Source organism: Pinus tabuliformis, chromosome X (assembly GCF_031772625.1).
Source record: "Pinus tabuliformis cultivar Carrire ecotype Pingquan chromosome X, CPIR1, whole genome shotgun sequence".
NCBI classification, from domain to species: domain Eukaryota; kingdom Viridiplantae; phylum Streptophyta; class Pinopsida; order Pinales; family Pinaceae; genus Pinus; species Pinus tabuliformis.
Window position 1 is genome coordinate 186,690,405 of NC_142308.1, and position 21,480 is coordinate 186,711,884.

Sequence of the window (21,480 nt, forward strand, 5' to 3'; positions counted from 1 at the left end):
GCATGATCATTCTGTAAGTTTGTACTATGATTCGTAATGGTACATTAGATGGTAGGCGGGGACTCCCTAGTAGATTCCAATCGAAGTAAATGACTAGATTGCTTGGAGGAGGGATCGAATAAACGACCGGATAAATCTCTGATGAACTTCCTTCCTGCGAAAAAGGAATGGGTAGATTTCCCCCATGTTCATCAGATTCTGTGTTAACGAAAAGAATTTTAACGATGTCATTCTTATTCTCTTTGGTGATAGTATCATCTGAAGGTGGACCTTTTGAAGACAAGATTGGGTCGACTGCCATCTCGACCTGTTGACTTTGGTCCGTTGCGAACTCAGAGGGTTTATCTTCAATGATAGGTGCTTCGACCGACAATAAAGGTGTGTCCATCATATTTTCAACTAGCGATGGACTCGGCAAGAGTTTCTTGTATGCAAGAGGAAGTCGTTGCAGTGAAGCAGGACGATTATCCAAGACTCTTTTAGCTTCGTCTAGGAAAGGACAATGGTGGAGGGCGTGATCACCTTCACACAGTCTACAAGGAAACTTAGATCTTCCTTTCTTTCCATTCGCTTCGTTTTCACTAGTTGATGGTGTGCTCTCAACATGATCATCAAAGGTTGAAGACACCGGATTGTGCAAGTGGGGAGACCAGTCCCTCAAGATTTGTGGGATATAGGGACAATATTGATGATAGTGGTCTCCTTTGCAAATGACACATGGAGATTTAGGTTTGGAAGGTGCAGTGTGTGGATTTTCACCAAACGATGCATGTTTGTCCCCTTTCATCATCGGCTTCTTCTTCTTCTTCTCCTTCCCTTTCTTCTTCTTCTCAGCTACTTGGTTTTTAGTGTTACTAGTTTCTCCAAGAGAAGAGGAAGAAGGATAGGGAGAAACAAACGAAGTAGAAGGTGGGGGAGCAAGTTTACTATCATCTGGTTGCTGATTTGATTGCTGAGGAATTGCAGTGTTTTGAATGACAGAGGTCGAGAAAAGCCATACTGGCAGGCCAATTGTGAGTCTTGGAAGGGACAATGTGGCCATGTGTGGAGCACCAACATCCCCCCAAGAGGAGAAGGGACTAGGATTTCCCCCAAGGGGAAATCCTTGATTGGTAGACTCCATTTTCTCAACTTCAGACCAACGAGAGAACAATGACATTATTCCTATTAAAATAAATTTTATGACTCTTTGACACAACTTGCTTTTTCAATTTTTAAGAGTCGAGAAAAAGCTAAATATGACTCTAGTTGCCTTCGATTTTTAATGAGCTTGAAGTGACAAGTGCTCAGATGGACCTTTTCTTTTAAGGATTCTGAAAAGGAATGAAAGTGACTTCTCTGGAAATCTAGACAGAGGGATTACCACACCAATCGCAAAACTACAGAATAATTTTTAGGGTACGACAGTCAATCTTCCCAAATGTTGTGTTCAGTGCGTTGCGATAGATAGGGTGGCAGAAATAGCTTCATAAGGATAAAGGATGTAGCCTGTTGTGGTCTCCCAATATATACTTGATGGTACATGGGAGCACAAGTCTGTACTGGCACTTGTCGTCTCAAAGAGGAGGAATCACCCAACCTACGATGAAAACGATAGTTACCAGGCTTTACGACATCGGAATGCATCTCTAGCCTAGACTTCTAGATGTTGTGCGTTAGGTTCCAAAGTGTTTTTATGTTCATTGAGGTTTATTTTACAGCTAATCTTTCTTAAGAAGTTTTCCTTTAAGGTTCACTGCATGATGTAGATATACAATTCCTAAATATGCAATATAAGATGATAAACAATCGTTTACTTTCTTTTTGCAATGAAAATCCTAGCTACTAAGGAAAGAGAAATGAAATTCTTTCAACATAGAGCATAGAGCACACACTAGATGCACTTTTCCTAAATCAATTTCAGCATGCAGTCTAAATGATAATGCACATGCATGTATTTCTTTTTAGTTCCCTTAGTGTGAGAATGCCAAAAGAAAACTAAGTACGGATATGAACTATCTTCTTTCAAAGCGACAGTACTAATAATTTTCTTTTCGAAAAACGAAAGGAAGGCTACGATGACACTTTGCGATTTCGAATCCAAAAACGAAAGGAAGACTAAGATGACACTTTGTGATTTCGAATTCAAAAAATGAAAGGAAGACTAAGACTACAATTTGCGATTTCGAATTTAAAATTGTTTTCGACACTTGAAATACTATTAATTCAAATCAAATACAATGGCAAAAGTGTAATCGACTATCTGAAAGAGGAAGACTTTACGACACTCTTTTTCTTGACTGAAAACGACACTTGCGACACTTTCAAATCAAAAGACGATAGTTCGATTAAGCTACTATTTGCAAAGGAGAACTGTAAGTGATGAAAAATACATAAAAAAGCATTCACAATTCCTTCTGATGGAGGCTAAAATAATGCAAAGGAAGAAGGTTTCAACAGTGATACACTAACCATAGACAGCAAAGCTACTAAATAGAGCTGAAGACGATGAAGAAAAAAAAAATCTGGAGGCAGAAATAGTTTCACTCAATCATCGCACCTATAACATACGGAAACAGGGATGCATCTCACCTACAACACACGGGAGGTGCGATGCATCTAGATTTCCAATGAGAGATAGTGCGATGGTCCAGGGATGAGATTGGGCTTGGTTTTCACTTACAGTTTGCAGCTCAGTTCAGGGATTTAGGCTAAGCTAATCAGAGTCAATAAACACAAAGTATAGGGGCTAATCTAATGAGGTTATTTGAGCTACCACCAGGGCATTTACGATGGTTGCAAGTCAAATGTTCAGTTCATAAACCAACCCAGAGATTGACTGAAGCAACATTGATCTACTTTGTAGTTGCATAGCAAAAGTAGCTCGAAGGCTAGCTGGCTTAACTTCAGGCTATGTATGTGGTTTATAAAGCAAACAATTGTAACAAAAAAAAACTATTCGCTCCCCAGCGGAGTCACCATTTTGTTATCGGGAAAAATAGTGTCCATTCAGAGCTACTAGTCCCACTAAGATGGGTAGCTGTCTTAGAAACAAACAAACTAAAGTTACCTGTGTTTTCCTTTATGAGAGATAGATGAGAGAGAAGCAGAGAGTACCAAACTCAATCTTTCGCTAGTCTCCTTGCTTCTTTCCTCTCTCCCTTGATAGAGCTTTCGCCACTCCTTTCTCACTTGTCCCGCTTCAAAGAACACTTGTAGAGTCAAAGCAACAAAATACCTTCAAAGCATAGAGATCTATAACCATAAACAAAGTAGGATCAGATCTACACTAACCATATAAATGCATATACAAATACAAGCTTCAGAGATATACAAGCATATGGAGGAAAACTCATATAGCTTTATTGATAGAAGTAGTAGAAGAGAGAATTACAACCAAGCTGTCTAATCCAGCATCATCCTCCCAGCATGAAAGCCCTCTTCACCTCATGAAAAGCAAGATCACCCAACAATATAATGTCTTCAAAGAGAAACCAACAACACTTCCTTACAAATTACAAAATTCCAACCTCTGGATCTCTAGGATGAGGGATCCATATATAGATGTTTGCAGAAGAGTGAGTCAGCTTCTTGGATTTTGATTAGTGTCATTTCATTGATAGTTTTTGGTTCCACTTGGATATTTCATGATCTCTTACTCATCCCTGGGCAAATTTAGAGAGGCAAGTGTCATATGAGCAGTTTCTAGAAGATTTTTTGAGTTTCTACCTAGCAAACTACTTCTGCCATTTGTCTGCTCTCACTCATCGCACCCTATAGAAGGGCTTTTCAGTATGCATCGCACCCCCTGTGTGTAACAGGTGAGATGCATCACACCCTCAGCATGGAGTAGTCTGTATAGTCTAGTTTTGACTAGTTCTTAACAATTTTTCAAGCAGAAATTCTGGGAAATGATGTAATCAACTCACCTTGATCCTTTAGGGTATGAAACAAAACTTTAAGGGTTTTGAGAGTCCCTTGGTTTATGTACATATGTGATTGTGGTTGCAGTGCCCAAATATGTCTATAACAAGTCACTCCCTCATGTATATAATAAAGAACAACCTAAATGAATATACAATCTCATTTTTGAGGAGTTACCTCCTGGCCTGACATGGTATCAGATTGAGCTCCATTTTTGGCATTCCATTCTGCCCTTGTAACTCCCTTCTGCCTGTGTTCTACCTATTTTGTAGAACTAACACATCTGCCATTGCTCTAAGGCCGAAACCCATCTTCCGTACAATGTCATGTGTTTTCTATTGTATGTCAGCTGGAGCCGTGTTTCAAATATTTTGTGAAAAGAAGCATTTGAGCATCCCGCAATTGTATAGGAAATAGGCAACATAGAGGATGTTCGTGAAGCTCACATAGGAGAGCACCAGCATCTCACATGCAGAGGAAACGAAGTGGGCATATTGTAGGATGACGACCTCAAGCCCATGACAGTTCTTGTTTTAATACAATGCTGGTTATTCCTGCTATGCATTGAACTTGTATCAAAGAATTGAACTTCTTCTATGCTATTCATTCATGCAATGCATTGCACTTCTTGAAATTTGTTTGTGAAGTTTGATGGTTCTGAGGGTGTTGAAATAATATTGCGCTATATGTGGAAGTAGTGCCTATGAATTGAATTCGTTTTTTTAGCACTGCATGCTATCCTTGCTCTCATAATCAAACTCCATACCTCCCACCGATTCACCACTCCCTCATACCATACGCTCTTACATTTTGTATAAAGCTGGTTATGTTTATTATTATATACACATTTGCAATGTTATTAACGTTGTCCGGTTGGAATGTTATTAACATTGTTTGCTATAACCGTATTGGAATGTTATTAATGCTCTTGGGTTTGGCTCCCACGTTGTCTTGTATAATTGTATTGGAACATTATTAACGCTCTTCCATTTGGCTCCCATGTTGTCCGGTATAATCGTATTGGAATGCTATTAATGCTCCTGCGTTTGGCTCCCATGCTTTCTGGTATAAATGTATTGGAATGTTATTAACGCTCCTACGTTTGGCTCCCAAGCTATCCCCCATATACCACCTCCCCCAAATTCTCCCTCCCCCATATATTACCTCCCCAAAATAATACATCTATTTTTTATATATCAAAGTGCAATTTTTCACCACTAGAAGTGCATTTTTTATATATTGGCAGCAGGGTACATTTTTTAAAATGAATTCATTGATATCTATTGTGGGAGTGATTCTCATTGGGAAGGAGAACTATCTAGAATGGTCACAGAAAATCAAACACACTCTCATTTTTAATGAACTGTGGAAAGGAGTGTCTGTTGGATATGGAGACAAAGAGCCATAATAGCCTATCTCAGATAAGGAATTCACCATTTGGGAAAATAAGAACAGCAAGGCTTATGCATGATTGCAGCATCAATAAATGAGGAGGTGAGTCACCATATTTCACCATTTTCAAATGATTTTGAAGCCTTACAAAAACTGAAGGAACTCTATTACTCAAATTTTGCACTTGATGTTGTTCAACTCATGATTAAATTGTTCACCCTTGAATTACAAAATGATGATCCTCTTGCTCTTGCATCAGAAGTAAAATCTATTATGCATGATATGAAAGTCACTAATGTTGAAACAGACATTCATCTGATAGCTTTTTGGAAGGCACTTTATCCCACTTACTCAAATTATCTTGAGTCATTGCCAGCAAATGGAAACCTCAAAGATATTACCTCTGACTCGCTTGTGAAAAAATTTGTTGAAAGAGAGAAAGCCTTTTGGAAGAAGTCAACTCCTCAGTCTTTTGAAGCGGTTATGTGTCTTGCACATAGAGAGAAGAATATTTCTCAAGATTCTTCCTGAGGAAGACGTGGTTGAAGAGGAAGAGGAAGAAATTTCAAAGGCAAGGGGGGAAGAAACTCTCAAGGAGAAAATTCATATTTGCATTGCATACGCTAAAAAAAAGATGGTTCACATGATGCATCCACATGTAAGTTACCTTGGGACAAAATTGAGCAGGAAAGAAACCAACCCTGAGGTAAAACTAATGACAAAGATAAAGGTAAAGCACCTGAATCGCTCACTATGTTGTGGTGTTTCCAGGAAAACTAGTTTCTTTTTTATCTACTAGTCCCACTAGGATTGGTATCTATCCTAGAAACAAACAATCAAAGTGATTTGCGATTTCCTTTATGTATGATAGATAAGAGAGGAGCAAGGGGACCAATCTAGATCTTCCACTTGACTCCTTGCTTGATTTCTCTCTCCCTTGATAGAGCTTGCACCTCTTCTCCTACTTATCCCGCTTAATGAATACCTGTAGAGACAAGGTAAAAAAACTCCATCAAAGAATCTCGATCTATTATATCATAAATAATGAAGAATTAGAAATACATTGACCATACAATGGCATTCACAAATAATAACATACACAAATACACAATTGTATGGAGGAAAACTCAAAGAACTTTATTAATAATAGAAGGGAGAATTACAACCCAACTATCTGATCCAGCATCATCCTTCGAGCATCAAAGCCCTCTTCACCTCATGAAAAGCAACATCACCCAACAATACAATGCTCTTTCTCAAAGACAAACTATCATCACTTCATTACAAATTACAAAATTCTAGCCTCTAGATCTCTCAGATGAGGGATCCATTTATAAATGTCTGCAAGGGTGTGAGTCATCTCTGGGTTTTTGATTAGTGTCATTCCACTTGTTGTTCTTGGTTCCACTTGGATATTTCTTGGATTTCTTACTCATCCTTGGGCGAATTCAGAGAGGCAAGTGTCATAGGAGAACTTTCTGGAAGATTCCATGGGCATCCACTTAGCAAACTGTCTCAGACATTTGTCCATCCTCGGTCATCGCACCCTACAGAAGGCCTCTTCAGTATGCATCGCACCTGGCTAGTGTACAAGTCTGTATGCATCGCACCTTGACAATGGGGCAGTTAGTATGGTCCATTTTTGGCCAGTTCTGAGTGGTTTTTTAGGTGGAACTCTTGGGGAATGATGTAAACAGTTGACCATGATACTTTAGGGTATGAAACAACACTTTTAGGGATTAAAGAGCCCTTGTTTTATTGAAATATAAGATTGGGGTTGCAGTGCCCAAATATGTCTATAACAGTTGCCCCCTAAAGCATGAAGCCGTAAATCTTTTGATGTTGGGTGAAATGATTTATCATGAGGATCCGAGGTATTCAAACTGGAAGGTGACCTATATAAGACACAATACAACACATCATCATCATATTATTTCCATGATCTAGCTAAGGTGGGCATTCCCATGCTCAGCTTTATAAATTCATTTTCATATACATAGGACAGATAATTGTCTGCAATTGCAAACTGGTGATTCTTCATATGAAGAGTCATCTTCTCTGGCTTAGATGACTATCTGTGCAGCTTTTGTGTACATTTGATGTCTTTATATTCCTAATATATCTCAGCCTAAATGGATAAAACTAGATTAGGGGTCTTCGAAACTTGTTCAATATTCACCCGATGTACAAGTCGATCCACGTGAAAAGATGTTCTAAAGTCAAACATGGAAAGACATCACCTGGTTACCAACCAATAATGTAAGTTGTTAACAGGCACGAGAGGAATCAACAATAATGATAATGACCCTCAAGGTACTATAGTACAATTCACGTGGTGTGAATATATGATCCGATGTCGAACACCATGCAAAATCTTTCGGTCGAAGGCCATTGATGTAAACCTATCACCGGAAGTGAGAAACTTGCCATTATGGCATGCAAGCTTCAAAGTACTGAAAGGGTTGTTTCTAAGTCAAATTCTTGGATAATGAGCTGATGTCGTCAAGAAGTGACCCATTGTAGGAGGGCCCTAATGTATCCCACATCTACGACACGAACCGAAGAAAATGATTTTCTGGAGGTGAAAACAATCTCTGATGATACAAGGTTTAGGAATGGCGGTCATGAAAAATGGAGGGTGAAGGTATTGTAGTGGATGACGCATCAAATGGATGGAGAATTCTCTGAATGACTTCTCTTGAAAATATTGGCGACACTGAGATGGATTGGTAGCATTAACCCCAAAAGATGGATGGTATGAAGGACCGATGGCGATAAGACCGGTGAACGAAATGACCCAACCCGACTCAATCATGGTGATGGAGTGAAAGTGTCATATTCAAGAGTGACTTGCTACCAATAAAATTCTTTTTCCCTTATCATTGTTGACCAGTACCTCTTTATTTTTTTCAAGCTTTAGGAGGATAACATATGCTTGCTCTATAATTTTCCCTTCGGGCAAACTTGTCCCTATCTTTTAGCGAGCTTAGCGACAGTGAAACTCGTTCTTGTCTGGTTGGACAAGTTTGTCACTATTGTTTTAACGATTTTAACGACAGAGACAACTTGGTCCTTTTCATGTTTAGAGAGTTTGAAAAGGGATGAAAAGGAAACTCCAGCAGTTCTTTTTCATAGCATAATACCTTAAGTCTGAAAAAGATTAAAATAATACAAAAGGGATGAGTTTTCGATAACTTTAGGGAGCCAAAAAGACAAGCACTTGATCCTTTTTTGTTAAGACAAGCCCTCAGGTCTGAAAAAGATTAAAATATATAGGAGGGATGGCACTTCCAATCACTTTAGCAAGCTAGAGAGGCCAATAGCTTGACAATATTTTCATATTTAGGGAGTCTGAAAAGAGTTTAAAGGGGACTCATTTTTTGAGGAACGAGTGGCATTTAGGGTAGAAACTAGTTCCAAGTAATCTTGGAACTTCTCAAAACATGGTGATGTGAAGAGGGTGGCTAAAAAGACCACTCATCATAGCTGTTCCTCAAAATGGTAAACAATTAAGTGGAAGCATATGATCGGCCAAACAAATGGAGGTGATGGAGGAAACACAACCAAGGTTCAAAAGGCTGATATAATTTGTGATCACAAGGGTTATTTACCAAAGGTGGGTTCATTTTTTAATGAGCTTGAACTCTGGGGGAACATATGCTCAGTGGTAGGTTTATCATTTAATGAGCTTGAACCATGCGATAACATTGCTCATTTCCTTTTTATGTAGGCTAGAAATGACCAAACTACAAAGCTAAAAAACAATAAAAAGCTAAGGAACTACTGAGGTTAGGTAGGATGGTTTCATCAGCAGCTTAGACAAAAACCTTTCCTTTGCCTTGTCCATAGCGCAGACAAAGGTGAGTGGTGGATCATACCAACACCTAACCTAAGAAGTTAAAAAACTAAAAAGCTAAAAAAATCTAGAAAGCTAAAAAATGAAATTGGTCATTTTTTATTTGCATAAAAAGGTTTTCATGCGCCCAAGCATCAAAAGAGAGTCTCTAGGAAACTTGCTGTGGTTAAGAAAGATGATTTTCTGTCAGTGGTTAGAAAAAACACTTCCCGCACTTTGTCTACGAAATAGACGAAGGTGAAAGATGTCAGAGACCAATCACATAACTCACAAGGAAACTTATTTTTTCGGCTGGGTTCATCCACCAAATAGACAAGGGTACATGCCCCCTAAGCTTTGTTTCATTCACCAGACTGCTGATGGTAATTAGGTGGATGAAATGAAGGTTGAAGAGACACTCTTGATGCAAAAGGACCATTTGGAGATGATGTTTGACCTAAAGCTGTGTTTGAACCAGAGAATGAAAGCTAGTCAATAGTGACAATTTTGCCTTCATGCGGGAAACAAATCACTTGAAATAGTGTTGAAACAATAGCTTACATGTTGTAAACATGGTCACGTCCGAGGAGTAGATTTAAATCTAACGGTCCTATCACGTTCAAGTGAATGGTTTTCTTTCTCAAAATTATCAGCAACTTGGGAAGGATCCCTAATGGTCGAGTGGTTACTTTATTAAAACCTGACAAATTCTATGTAATAGGCATAAGCGATGGAGAACCAAGTGCTTTCCAAGTAGTTGAGGAAAGGATACTCACTGAAGCCCCTTCATCTATGATAGTGCCAGACACGATCATTTTGTAAACTTGTACTATGATTCGGAATGGTACATTATAAGGAAGGCGAGATCTTGCTAGTCAATTCCAATCAAAGGAAGTGATTAGACTACTTGGATGGGGTACCGAATAAATCGGTTAAATAACCCTTTGAGTAGCAGGAACTAGGGGACTCTCTTCTTGTTGTGAAGGAATGGGTGGATTGCCCACAAGTTCATTGGACTCTGAGTTGACAAAATGAATTTGAGCAATATCGTTCTCACTCTCTTTGGGAATGATATCATTTGTAGGTGGACCTTCTGAAGGCAAGACTGGGTCGACTGCCATCTTGACCTGTTGAATTTGGTCCGAAGTGGACTCAAAATATTTACTTTTAACGATAGGTTTTTCGACCGACGATTGAGTTATGTCAGTAGGATTTTCAACTAGTAAAGGACTTGAGGTTTAGTTTCTTGTATCTAGACGGAAGTCGCTGCGATGAAGCAGGATGGTTATGCAGGACTCTTTTGGCCTCATCCAAAAACGGACAACGCGGAAGATGATGGTCCCCTTCACATAATCCACATGGAGTTCTGACCTTTCCTTTCTGTCCAGGAATTTCATTTTCACTAGTTGATGGTGTGTTGTCAACATGATCACCAGAGGTTGATGACACCGAATGGTGTGAATGGGGAGACCATTCTCTCAAGATTCGCGGAATGAAAGTACAATATCAATGAAAATGGTTTCCTTCGCAAATTAGACAAGGATATTTTGGAGATTTATTGTGCGGATTTTCACCAAATAATTCATGGCTTCCCCCTTGCTTTTAACTGATTTCTTCTTCTTCTTCTCAGACACTTGGTTACTAGCATCACTATTTTCACCAAGCGAAGATTAAGAAGGGGAGGGAGAAACAAATGAAGAGGAAGGTGAAGGGTCAACTTCAGTATCAACTGGATGCTGATTCGATTGCTGAGGAATCACGTTATTTTGAACCACAGACATTGAGAACAGCCATACTAGTAGGCCAATAGTCAGACCTGGCAGAGACAATGTGGCCATATGAGGAGCACCAATATTTCCCCAAGAAGAAAATGCACTAGGATTCTCCTCCAGAGGGATTCCATGATTGGTAGACTCCATTAACTCAACCTAAGATCGACGAAGGAACAGGGGTGTTATTCCAAATTTAAATAAATTTTAATGACACTTTGACACAACTTTTCTTTTTCAATTTTTAAGAATCAAGAAAAAGCTAAAGATGACTCTAGTCCCATGTGATTTTTAATGAGACTGAAGTGACAAGTGCTCAGATGGACCTTTTCTTTTAAGGAGTCAAAAAGGAATGAAGGTGACTACTCTGGAAATCTACACAGAGGATTACCAAACCAATCGTAAAACTACAAAATACACCTTGGTGATAAATTAAAGAGAAATTACCAAGGACTTATGTATGGCAGTCAATCTTCCCGAATGCTGTGTTCAGTGCATTGCGATCAATAGGGCGACAGACATGGCTTCCTATGGATAAAAGATATCAGCCTATTACGATCTCCCAATATATACTTGACGGTACGGGGAGCACAAGTCCATACTAGCACTTGTCGTATCAAAGAGGAGGAATCACCCAACCTTCGATGAAAATGATAATTACTAGATTTTATGACGCTGGAACACTTCTCTAGCCTAGAACTCTAGATGTGTTGCATTGGGTTCCAAAGCGTTGTTAAGTTCATTGAAATTTATTTTAGAGTTGATCTTGCTTAGAATTTTTCCTTTCAATGTTTAACCACGTGATGTATATGTTAAATTCCTAAATATGCAATCTAAAATGATAAACAATCGTTGTTTATTTTTAGCAATGAAAATTCTAGCTACTAAGGAAAGAAGGTTACGATTCTTTCAAACAGAGAGGAAAGAGCACACACTAATCCACTTTTCCTAAATCAATTTTCGAACACAGTCTAAATGCAAATGAAAATGCATGTATTTGTTTTTCGTTCCCTTTAATGTGAAGAATTCCGAAAGGAAAACTAAAGTATATATCTGAAATATTTTCTTCAAAGCGACAATTTGACAATTTCTCTTCAAAATGAAAGGAAGACTAAACCACACTTTTCGATTTCTAATATAAAATGCTTTCGACACTTCAAAATATCTACAAATCAAATCAAAATACATGAAAAAAATTTCAATTGACTATCCAAGGAAGGAAGACTCAACGACACTTCACTTTCTGATACAAAATGATAGTTACGACACTCTTTTGCATCAAAATGACAGTTTGATTTTATCAACTTTTCGACAACGGATTGCAAATCATGGACAAATACATAAAAACACTTGCTAATCCTACTCAATGGAGGCTTAACTATGTAAAGCAAGGTGGCTTCAGCAATGAGATACTGTTCATAAGTAGAAAAACAATTGGACAGAGCTGTAAACAAGGACAAAAAACCCAAATTTCAAGGAAAGAAATAGGATTACTGAGTCATCACACCTATGCTTCACAGAAATAGGGATGCATCTCACCTACTACACTCGGGAGGTGCGATGCATACTGGTTTCGAGTGGTAGATAGTGTCATGGGCTAGGGAGCACAACTGAGGTGGGTTTTGGCTCAAATTTGCAGCTGAATTCAGTGAGTTAAGCTAAGCTATTATGAACAGTAAAGAACAAAGTACAAGGGTATGATCTTGGAAGGTTATTGAGCTACCAACAGGGCATCTAGAATGTTTGTAATTCAGATGTTCAAATCATAAACTAAACCGAAGATAGACTGAAGCAACATTCATCTACTTTGCAATTGCAAAGCAAGAGTAGTTCGAAGGCTATCTGGCTAACTTCAGGCTCCGTCTATAGTTTACAAAACAAACAATCAATAGAAAACAAACAAAATATTCATCCCCAGTGGAGTCACCATTTTATTTCCAAGAAAACTAGTGTCTTTTCGATCTGCTAGTCCCACTACGATTGGCAGCTATCCTAGAAACAAACAATCAAAGAAAGTTGTGATTTCCTTTATGTATGATATATAAGAGAGGAGCAAAGGGACCAACCTAGATCTTCCGCTTGACTCCTTGTTCGATTTCTCTCTCCCTTGATAGAGCTTGCACCTCTTCTCCTACTTATCCCGCTCGATGAATACCTGTAGAGACAAAGTAACAAAACACCATCAAAGCATCTCGATCTATTATATCATAAACAATGCAGAATCAGAAATACATTGATCATACAATGGCATTCACAAATAACAACATTCACAAATACATGATTGTATGGAGGAAAACTCAAAGAACTTTATTAATAATAGAAGGGAGAATTACAACCTAGTTGTCTGATCTAGCATCATCCTCCCACCACAAAGCCCTCTTCACCTCATGAAAATCAAGATCACCCAACAATACAACGCTCTTTCTCAAAGACAAACTATCAGCACTTCCTTACAAATTACAAAATTCCAGCCTCTAGATCTCTCAAATGAGGGATCCATTTATATATGTCTACAAGGGTGTGAGTAATCTTTGGGTTTTTGATTAGTGTCATTCCACTTGTTGTTCTTGGTTCCACTTGGAGATTTCTTGGATCTCTTACCCATCCTTGGGAGAATTTAGAGGGGCAAGTGTCACAGGAGAAGTTTCTAGAATATTCCATGAGAATCCACTTAGCAAATTGTCTTGGACATTTGTCCATCCTCACTCATCGCACCATACAGAAGGCCTCTTCAATATGCATCACACCTGGCTAGTGTAGAAGTTAGTATGCATTGCACCTTGATAGTGGGCCAGTCAGTATGGTCCAGTTTTGCCCAGTTCTGAGTGGTTTTTTAGGTGGAACTCTTGGGGAATGATGTAATGAGTTGATCATGATCCTTTAGGGTACGGAACAACACTTTTAGGGATTAAAGATCCCTTGGTTTATTGACATATAAGATTGGGGTTTCGATGCCCAAATATGTCTATAACATGTGGAAAACTATAATATTGGAGTAAATGAAGACTTATTTAATGCTTCACTTGCTTCTTGGAAAAATGATTGGTTGCTTGATTGAGGAGCAACTTGCCACATGACTTTTAGAAGCAATTTTTTTGAATAATTTATTGACAATGTTGATGGACCAGTATACTTTGCATACAAATCAAAACTCAAGCCATCAGGGCTTTGCACAATTAGGCTTAAATTGCCTCGTCTTTGAGACATTCTTCTGCATCATGTTTTATATGTCCTACAGCTAAGCAGAAACTTCTTGTCCTTGCTCCACATCAACTAGAAAGGACACTACATTCATATGTTTGATGGCAAGGTTGAGGTGAGAAAATCATCAGACCACTCACTTGTCATGACGGGGATAGAAGAAGAAAGGCTTCTCAAACTTCAAGGTACCTCTGTTCGTGCACAAAATTTCTCATACAAATCTCATTATGAGGAAGGTACATTTCCATCAAGTTTATTATGGCATGCTAGATCTGGACACTTGAACTATGATAGCCTCTGCTTGTTGAAGAAAAATGGTGTTACTGGTTTGCATACAATTCCTTGGAAACTTAAGCAATGTGATGCTTGCATTCTAGGAAAGCATAGCAAACAGCCTTTTCATGATTTACATTCTAGAGCACATAGAAAAATTGAACTCATTCATTTAGATTTATGTAGTCCAATGCATGTTCCTTTTGCAAATGGAAATAAATATATGATGACATTTATTGATGACTACACTCGAATGTGTTGGGTTTATTTATTGAAGAACAAATCAGATGCTTTTCAAACATTCAAGAACTCTCATACATGGATTGAAAATGATGCAAAATCTCATATTGGCTCAATTTGCACTGATAATGGAAACGAATACACTTCAAATGAATTTTAAAACTATCTTCGCCAACATGGGATGAAACATCAAACAACTATGCCTTATAATCCCCAACAGAACAGAGTAGCTGAAAGAATGAATAGGACCATCTTAAATATGGTGCGCTCCATGATGTTTTTCAAGAATGTAAAATTGATGTTTTGGGCTGATGCAATTCTATGTGCTATATATGTAAACAATAGATGTCCATATAATGCTATTAGAAACAAGACTCCTTATGAAATGTGCTATGGGCACATTCATTCAGTAAAGCAACCTAGGGTATTTGGTTCCACATGTCATTCCTTGATACCAAAGGTACATAGAAACAAACTTGGTGTAAGAAGTCGTAAGTGTATCTTTGTGGGGCATTCAAACACCTGCAAATCATACCATCTCTATGATGAATTCAATAAAAAGTTTGTTGTATCTAGAGATGTAATATTTCTTGAATCATCCAAAACTGACAATGTTGTTGAGCGGAAACTTGATCGCTTGGATAGATTCACAAATGAAAAATAATTTCAAGAATTTGATAATCAGATTCCACATCTTGAATACGAGATTCCTATACTATATAAACCTGTGGAATATTCTTCTGAAGCACTCTCTCCCCCGCATGAAACTCTAAAAATGGATGATACTTTGAGTGATTTGATTGACAAAATTGGGAGACTCAATCTTGATTCAGTCCCAACTCAATCAACAGAGAAGCCTGGACCATCTCAAAAAGGTCTCCCAAAATGGCTGACAAAGAGACTTGAATGTGTTCATCCTGATGAGGTTGGATAGACAGGAACTAGAAATTCAACCCGACGAAATGGAGGTGATGTAGATGACTCTGATTCACATGTTGATATGGATGTTTCTTACGATTGTGAATTGAATTTGTCTACATATTTTGAACCAACTTCCTTCAAAGAAGCAACTTCTCATGATGAATGGAAAGAATCAATGCAAAAGGAGTATGATGCCTTAATAAATAATGACACTTGGAAGCTGGTTGATCTTCCATTGGGAACCAAACCAATTGGTTGCAAGTGGGTCTACAAGAACACATATAAAGTTAATGGCTCACTTGACAACCACAAAGTCAGGCTTGTGGCAAAAGGTTTTGTACAAAAGGAAGGGGTCAATTACGAGGATACTTTTGTCCCCACAGAAAAATGGGCTACCATCCGGACACTCTTTCCTTAACAGCTCAGAACGGTTGGAAGGTCCATCAAATGGATGTAAAAACTTCTTTCTTGAATGGAGATCTAAAAGAAAATGTTTTTATGTCCCAGCTTGAAGGATTTGCTATGAAAGGACATGAGCATAAAGTATGCAAACTTGTGAAATCCTTATATGGCCTCAAAGAAGCACCGCGAGCCTAGTATGAAAAACTAACTGAGCATCTTCTCAAACTCAATTTAAAACATTATTATCTTGATGATAGAACTTGTCAAGAAATTTTGCAAAATAGTTGTATATCTTTTGGTATATGTAGATGATCTTTTGATGACAGGGAATAATGAGAGCTACATTGCATCCATAAAGAAGGAATTAAGGAAAGGTTTTGAAATGAATGATTTGGGCTATGTTCATTACTATCATGGTATTGAAGTAACTCAACATACGAAGTCCATATTCCTTTCTCAAAAGAAGTACATTGGAGATCTGTTGAACAGGTTCTACATGGCTGAATGCAATCTTTTGACTACTCCAATGGAACAAAACTTAAAGCTCACATCCATTTAAGGAAAATAATTTGAGGATGCAACAAAGTATAGACATTTCGTAGGAAGTCTCAACTACCTGACTACTACCAGACCAAGCATTTCATTTGTTGTTGGAATCCTCTACAGATTTATGCAAAAGCCTTGTGACGGACATTGGTCCACTGCAAAAAGAGTTCTAAACTACTTGAAGGGAACTCAAGACTTTGGACTCAAGTATACATAGGTGGGCAACTTTAGCTTGATTAGATATTCTGATTCAGGCTTCGATGGAGACAAAGAAACTGGGGTATCTACTTCAGGTTATGCTATGAGTGTTGGATCAGGAGTTGTCTCCTAGAGATCACGCAAATAATCAGTTCCAGCAAATTCCACAATAGAGGCATAATATGTTGCAGCAGCTGAGGCAACAAAAGAAATTGTGTGGATCAGGAAAATTATGGAATATTTGCAGGTAAAACAAGTACATTTGACTCCACTCATGATTGACAATACCTCGGAAATAAAGTTGGTCAAGAACCTGTTGTGTTGTACAACAACCTCCCATTTCATAATTTTTTTCTTTAAATCATAATAGGAAATGGGTCCCTTTTAAACTTACATGTGTGAATAAATTGGTATTAACTCATCATTAGAAAAATCCTCATCAAAAGGTCCAATGCAAATGATATATTTTAAAATAAACATTTTGAACAATAATAAAATAGGTCTTTTAAATAATTATAAAGTTCTTTGTTATTACGATAAAATGATTCCAAGATCGCATATCGCAATAATAAGAAAAACATATATAAAAGACCCATTGACTCACTCTGATCCGAAAAAGGAAATCGCTATCGGATATCTGGAAAAGGCAAAACACATATTATAGAGAAACACTTCCCTCATTTCTCCGATGCGATAAAGGGTATCGCCATCGACAGCCGGCCGTAACAACCCAATACATGAATTATGACATGTTCAAATCCTCCGATGTGATAAGGCGTATCGCCATCGGCGATCGACGATTTTGCAATGGCATAAGTAATATGACCCGAATCCATCCCCGATTGTGTTGCATTAAATCAAGGCGTGTGTTTCGAAACATATTTAAAAGACTTGCATGCATTGTATCACCTTTTGTTAATCGAAGGATATTTTGGACTATTATTAAAACCTTCTCGTTCATGTTACCAATCACCGATTGCGATTTACTTCTGATTATCCACCAAAAAATCTAAGCCACACTTGAATGGATCATTCATCTTATAAACGATATGATGGGTATTTAAAAACTCCTTTACCATGATTGACAGGTTAAACGGGCAATTAATGAAGCAGTTATGCAGAGATTTTCCCTTAGATTGTATCGGTGGCAGTTTCACTATAATCCTTTATTATTCGCTAATCGATATAATTATTTCATATTGGATCATACTACCTATTCTCTGTATCACGTTGGTTTCATTCCTTGTGCAGAACTCTGCCAAAATAACAAATTTGAAACAAATGGGAAAAAGATCCAAGAGATTCGTGGCAGCAGCGGCTCCTACAGCAACAGTGAAGCCCACCAGTAATCCAGGACCAAGTAAAAAAGGTTTAATCTCAAACACTACGTGTCTTGGCCTTGGAAATCCAAGTTGACAAAGTATCTACAATTTAATTGAAGAAGAGGAGCCCGAGGAAGTGTCGGAAGAAGCTACTGCAGACTCAACTAATAAATCAGAAGATTCCCTGGAAGATTTAGCTGACTCATATTCGCACAGGATAGCAGCACGAGAGAAAATTCTTCCATACACTGATGTAGTTAGATGGGTGGTTGAAGAAATTCCAGTTTCAAATAGAACGTTTTGCACAGTTGACAGAAGAATTTTTGGTTCATTTCAGCCTAATGACTTAAGGAAGATGTATCACTTGTCCGAACCTGAAAAGAAATACAACAAAGCCTTTCTGGAAAAATTTGCAGCAGAAAACGAGACTGAATCAGCCCCAATTAAAAAATGGAGACAGAATCCCGCAAAGCACAAACATGAATCATCGGGTAAGTACTCTGTGGATTCATTGTCATCTCCTTACTGTTATGCTGGGGCAATGATGTGTAGAATGTGGGGAATGCATGATTCTGCAAAGTTCACTATTGAAATGGTTCCTTTAATGGAAGCGACGGTTAATAGTTATGTGATGGATTGGGCAAACATATTGTCCAATAAATTAGCCACTGCAATTCTTGACTTCAGATCAAATGCACGTAAAACCACCAGAACCATTCCCCCTTTTTATTATAGTGCTTATATTATGGATACTCTTTTCTTTAATTCTGAATACCCGGTACTCGGGTGGAGATGGACTTCCCAAGACCTTAATCCAATCCACATTTATCATCAAATGTTATGGAAGGTACACTATAAAGACCATTTGTACCAAATCTGTAATGGTTTCATGTTACCTATCTATTATGCCATTTTTGATAAGCCTGCCCCAAGGATTTTCGAGGAAGCAGGGATTGACTTGACTGCTGTAGGGAATTGGTTTGGGGAAGACAAGTTCACATATATAAGGGTTTATGATAGCCTTGCAAGACCCCATGTTCTTCCTTTGTATGTACTTGAGAAGCCATTGGCTCGAGAATTTGCCTACCAAATAACAACAGCAGGAACATCAAAAACTCTTAGGAATTCTAAAAAGCAGTCGTGGCCTACATTTCCTTTGAGATGATGTGTTTACACTCTACATGATTACAAACATGTGGAGAAGGAGGCAAAAAAATAAACATGCTCAATCTTGCAACCATCCCTAACAGGAAATACGACCCAAAGAAAATTGCCTATAACGTGCTTGAACAAGCCAAACTTACAAAATTTGATCATGAAAAAGATGAATTTGATGACCTGTTTTCTTCATCAGAATCATTGTTTCAGGTAAAAACATTGGACAAAATGAAATATAAAGATGAAGGGCTCGTAGAATTCAATAGGCTCAGAGAACAGAGGTTGCAAACTTTGCCTCTGGACTTATTAGCTACTACCCCAACAACCCAGTCAAGCGAGCCTGAACAGTAAATTGTTGACAAGCCTCCTACCATGGAGAAGATTCTCGAGAAAGGAAAAGAGTCAGAACAAGAGACAGAGCAGGAGAAAAAGAAGAAACAAGGCAGTGAACATATTGATATAGATACTCAGATTGACCCTAAACTCCTCAAAGAATGGCAACAATTTGACACTATTATAAGCAATCCCGAGACTTCACAAGGTTTTAGCACACCTCAAGTAACAGTCGCTCAAGAGACAACGACCACTACGGTTCCAATTGAAGGGACCAGCGGCCTACCCACCAGCAAAGATGTAGAAATAATTCCTAAGGATCCATCCGATCAAATTGTTTTGCAGATAGAAGACATACCACCGTTAGATGTCTTTTACAGTCCCAAACACAGGGTTGTAGTGAAAAGACAAAGGAAAAGGAGGAGACTTGATCAATCTTCCCTTTTATCAGCACAAATAGAGATGGCTAATGTGGTGTGGAAGGAGGAATTTAATCCTTCCGATGACCTTACAAAACTTTCTTAGTATGCCAGAGCCTATTTGGAAGCCACCATGGATAAAGCCTTGGAAGTAAGCAATCTACTTAAGGAAAGAGACCAAACAATTGTTTCATTGTAGTCACAGGTGTCCGAAAGATAGCAAAAAATAGAACAGTTAGAACAATAACTATCAACACAGCAACAGATAAACAATCAATTAAATGAGAAATTGTTGAAGGAGAAGTAGAGGATAGACTTAAGCACAGTACAGAAACAAAAGGAATTATCTGAAGCATTGGCTAGGTTGAAGACAATGAATGAACAAATGAGTAAGACGAAAGATGAGAAAATCGCTCAACTGACACACCACGTAGAAAAGTTCAAGAGTCTTCCATAACCAACAGATTTCAGGTTTGAAGCTCTCCAAATAAATAAAGCATTGATTACACAGCTAAAACTGCTATGTCATAATATTTCTCTGGTTGAGCCCCTTTGTGAGATTACTGCATCAATAGTTGACAAATCAGTCGATACCAGGCAGGATTTGGAATAGGCCGATGAGACTTTAACCAACTTTCTTGCTTGGCAAGACACCAGTGAAGGGCAAGCCACGAATCTGCCTAAAATTCTAGAGTCACACAAAGAAATCTTGTTCCTAGAATGGCAGTCACAACTGATGAAAGCAGAGAGAGAAACCTCAAGATGCAGATTATCAACCAGTAATTTAATTGAGTTAATCAATGACACTCTTTATCTGTCTAACATGATTTCACAATGCATTGGAACAAACATACAATCAAGAATTGAAGAAGAATGGAAGATTAATCGCTGGCATCCAGAGTTTAACTTGGGATACCTTTTGGTTTTTCTTAGTTAAACCATACAATCAAAGGGCCACACTCAAATGTTTAACTGATGTGATCGGTTACATGACTCCCGAAATCCATGATGCCACATACTCAGCCCAACTGCATTCTCGTCTGTGTCGCCCTCCAAAATTGCAACCAATGCTTGCTATCTGCCAGCTCAAGCCAAAGGGAGATCATCCGAAACAATGAATCATGCTACTGACTGCAAACAAGCCTATTTTAAGGAGATACTCATGATTTAGTTGCACCATTTAATAGCATTTTTATTTCGTAATTAGTTAGCCTAGTTAGTATTTATAGGCCCTTTCATGCTTTTAGAAAGGGTCCTCAATCTTTGTATAAACTCAAATCAGTAAGTCCCACTATTGTGCTTCTGATATATTTTATGAAGACTAGGCTAGTATTTTGAATTTTAACGAAGAAAGCTTTGATGAGATGTGCACTATTGCCTTGTTGTGGAAGTGTTTCTAAGTTAGAAGAAGGAATTTGAATGTGACTGATATCGGGAGTGATCCAAATAACATATGGTACTATTACCTATTCTCTTGCTTCATTCTTGCATGTGAATTAGCATTTATTTAATCTTGCTATCATTGGATATATGTATGTGTTTTAATAGCAGTCGTTATACTTATCACT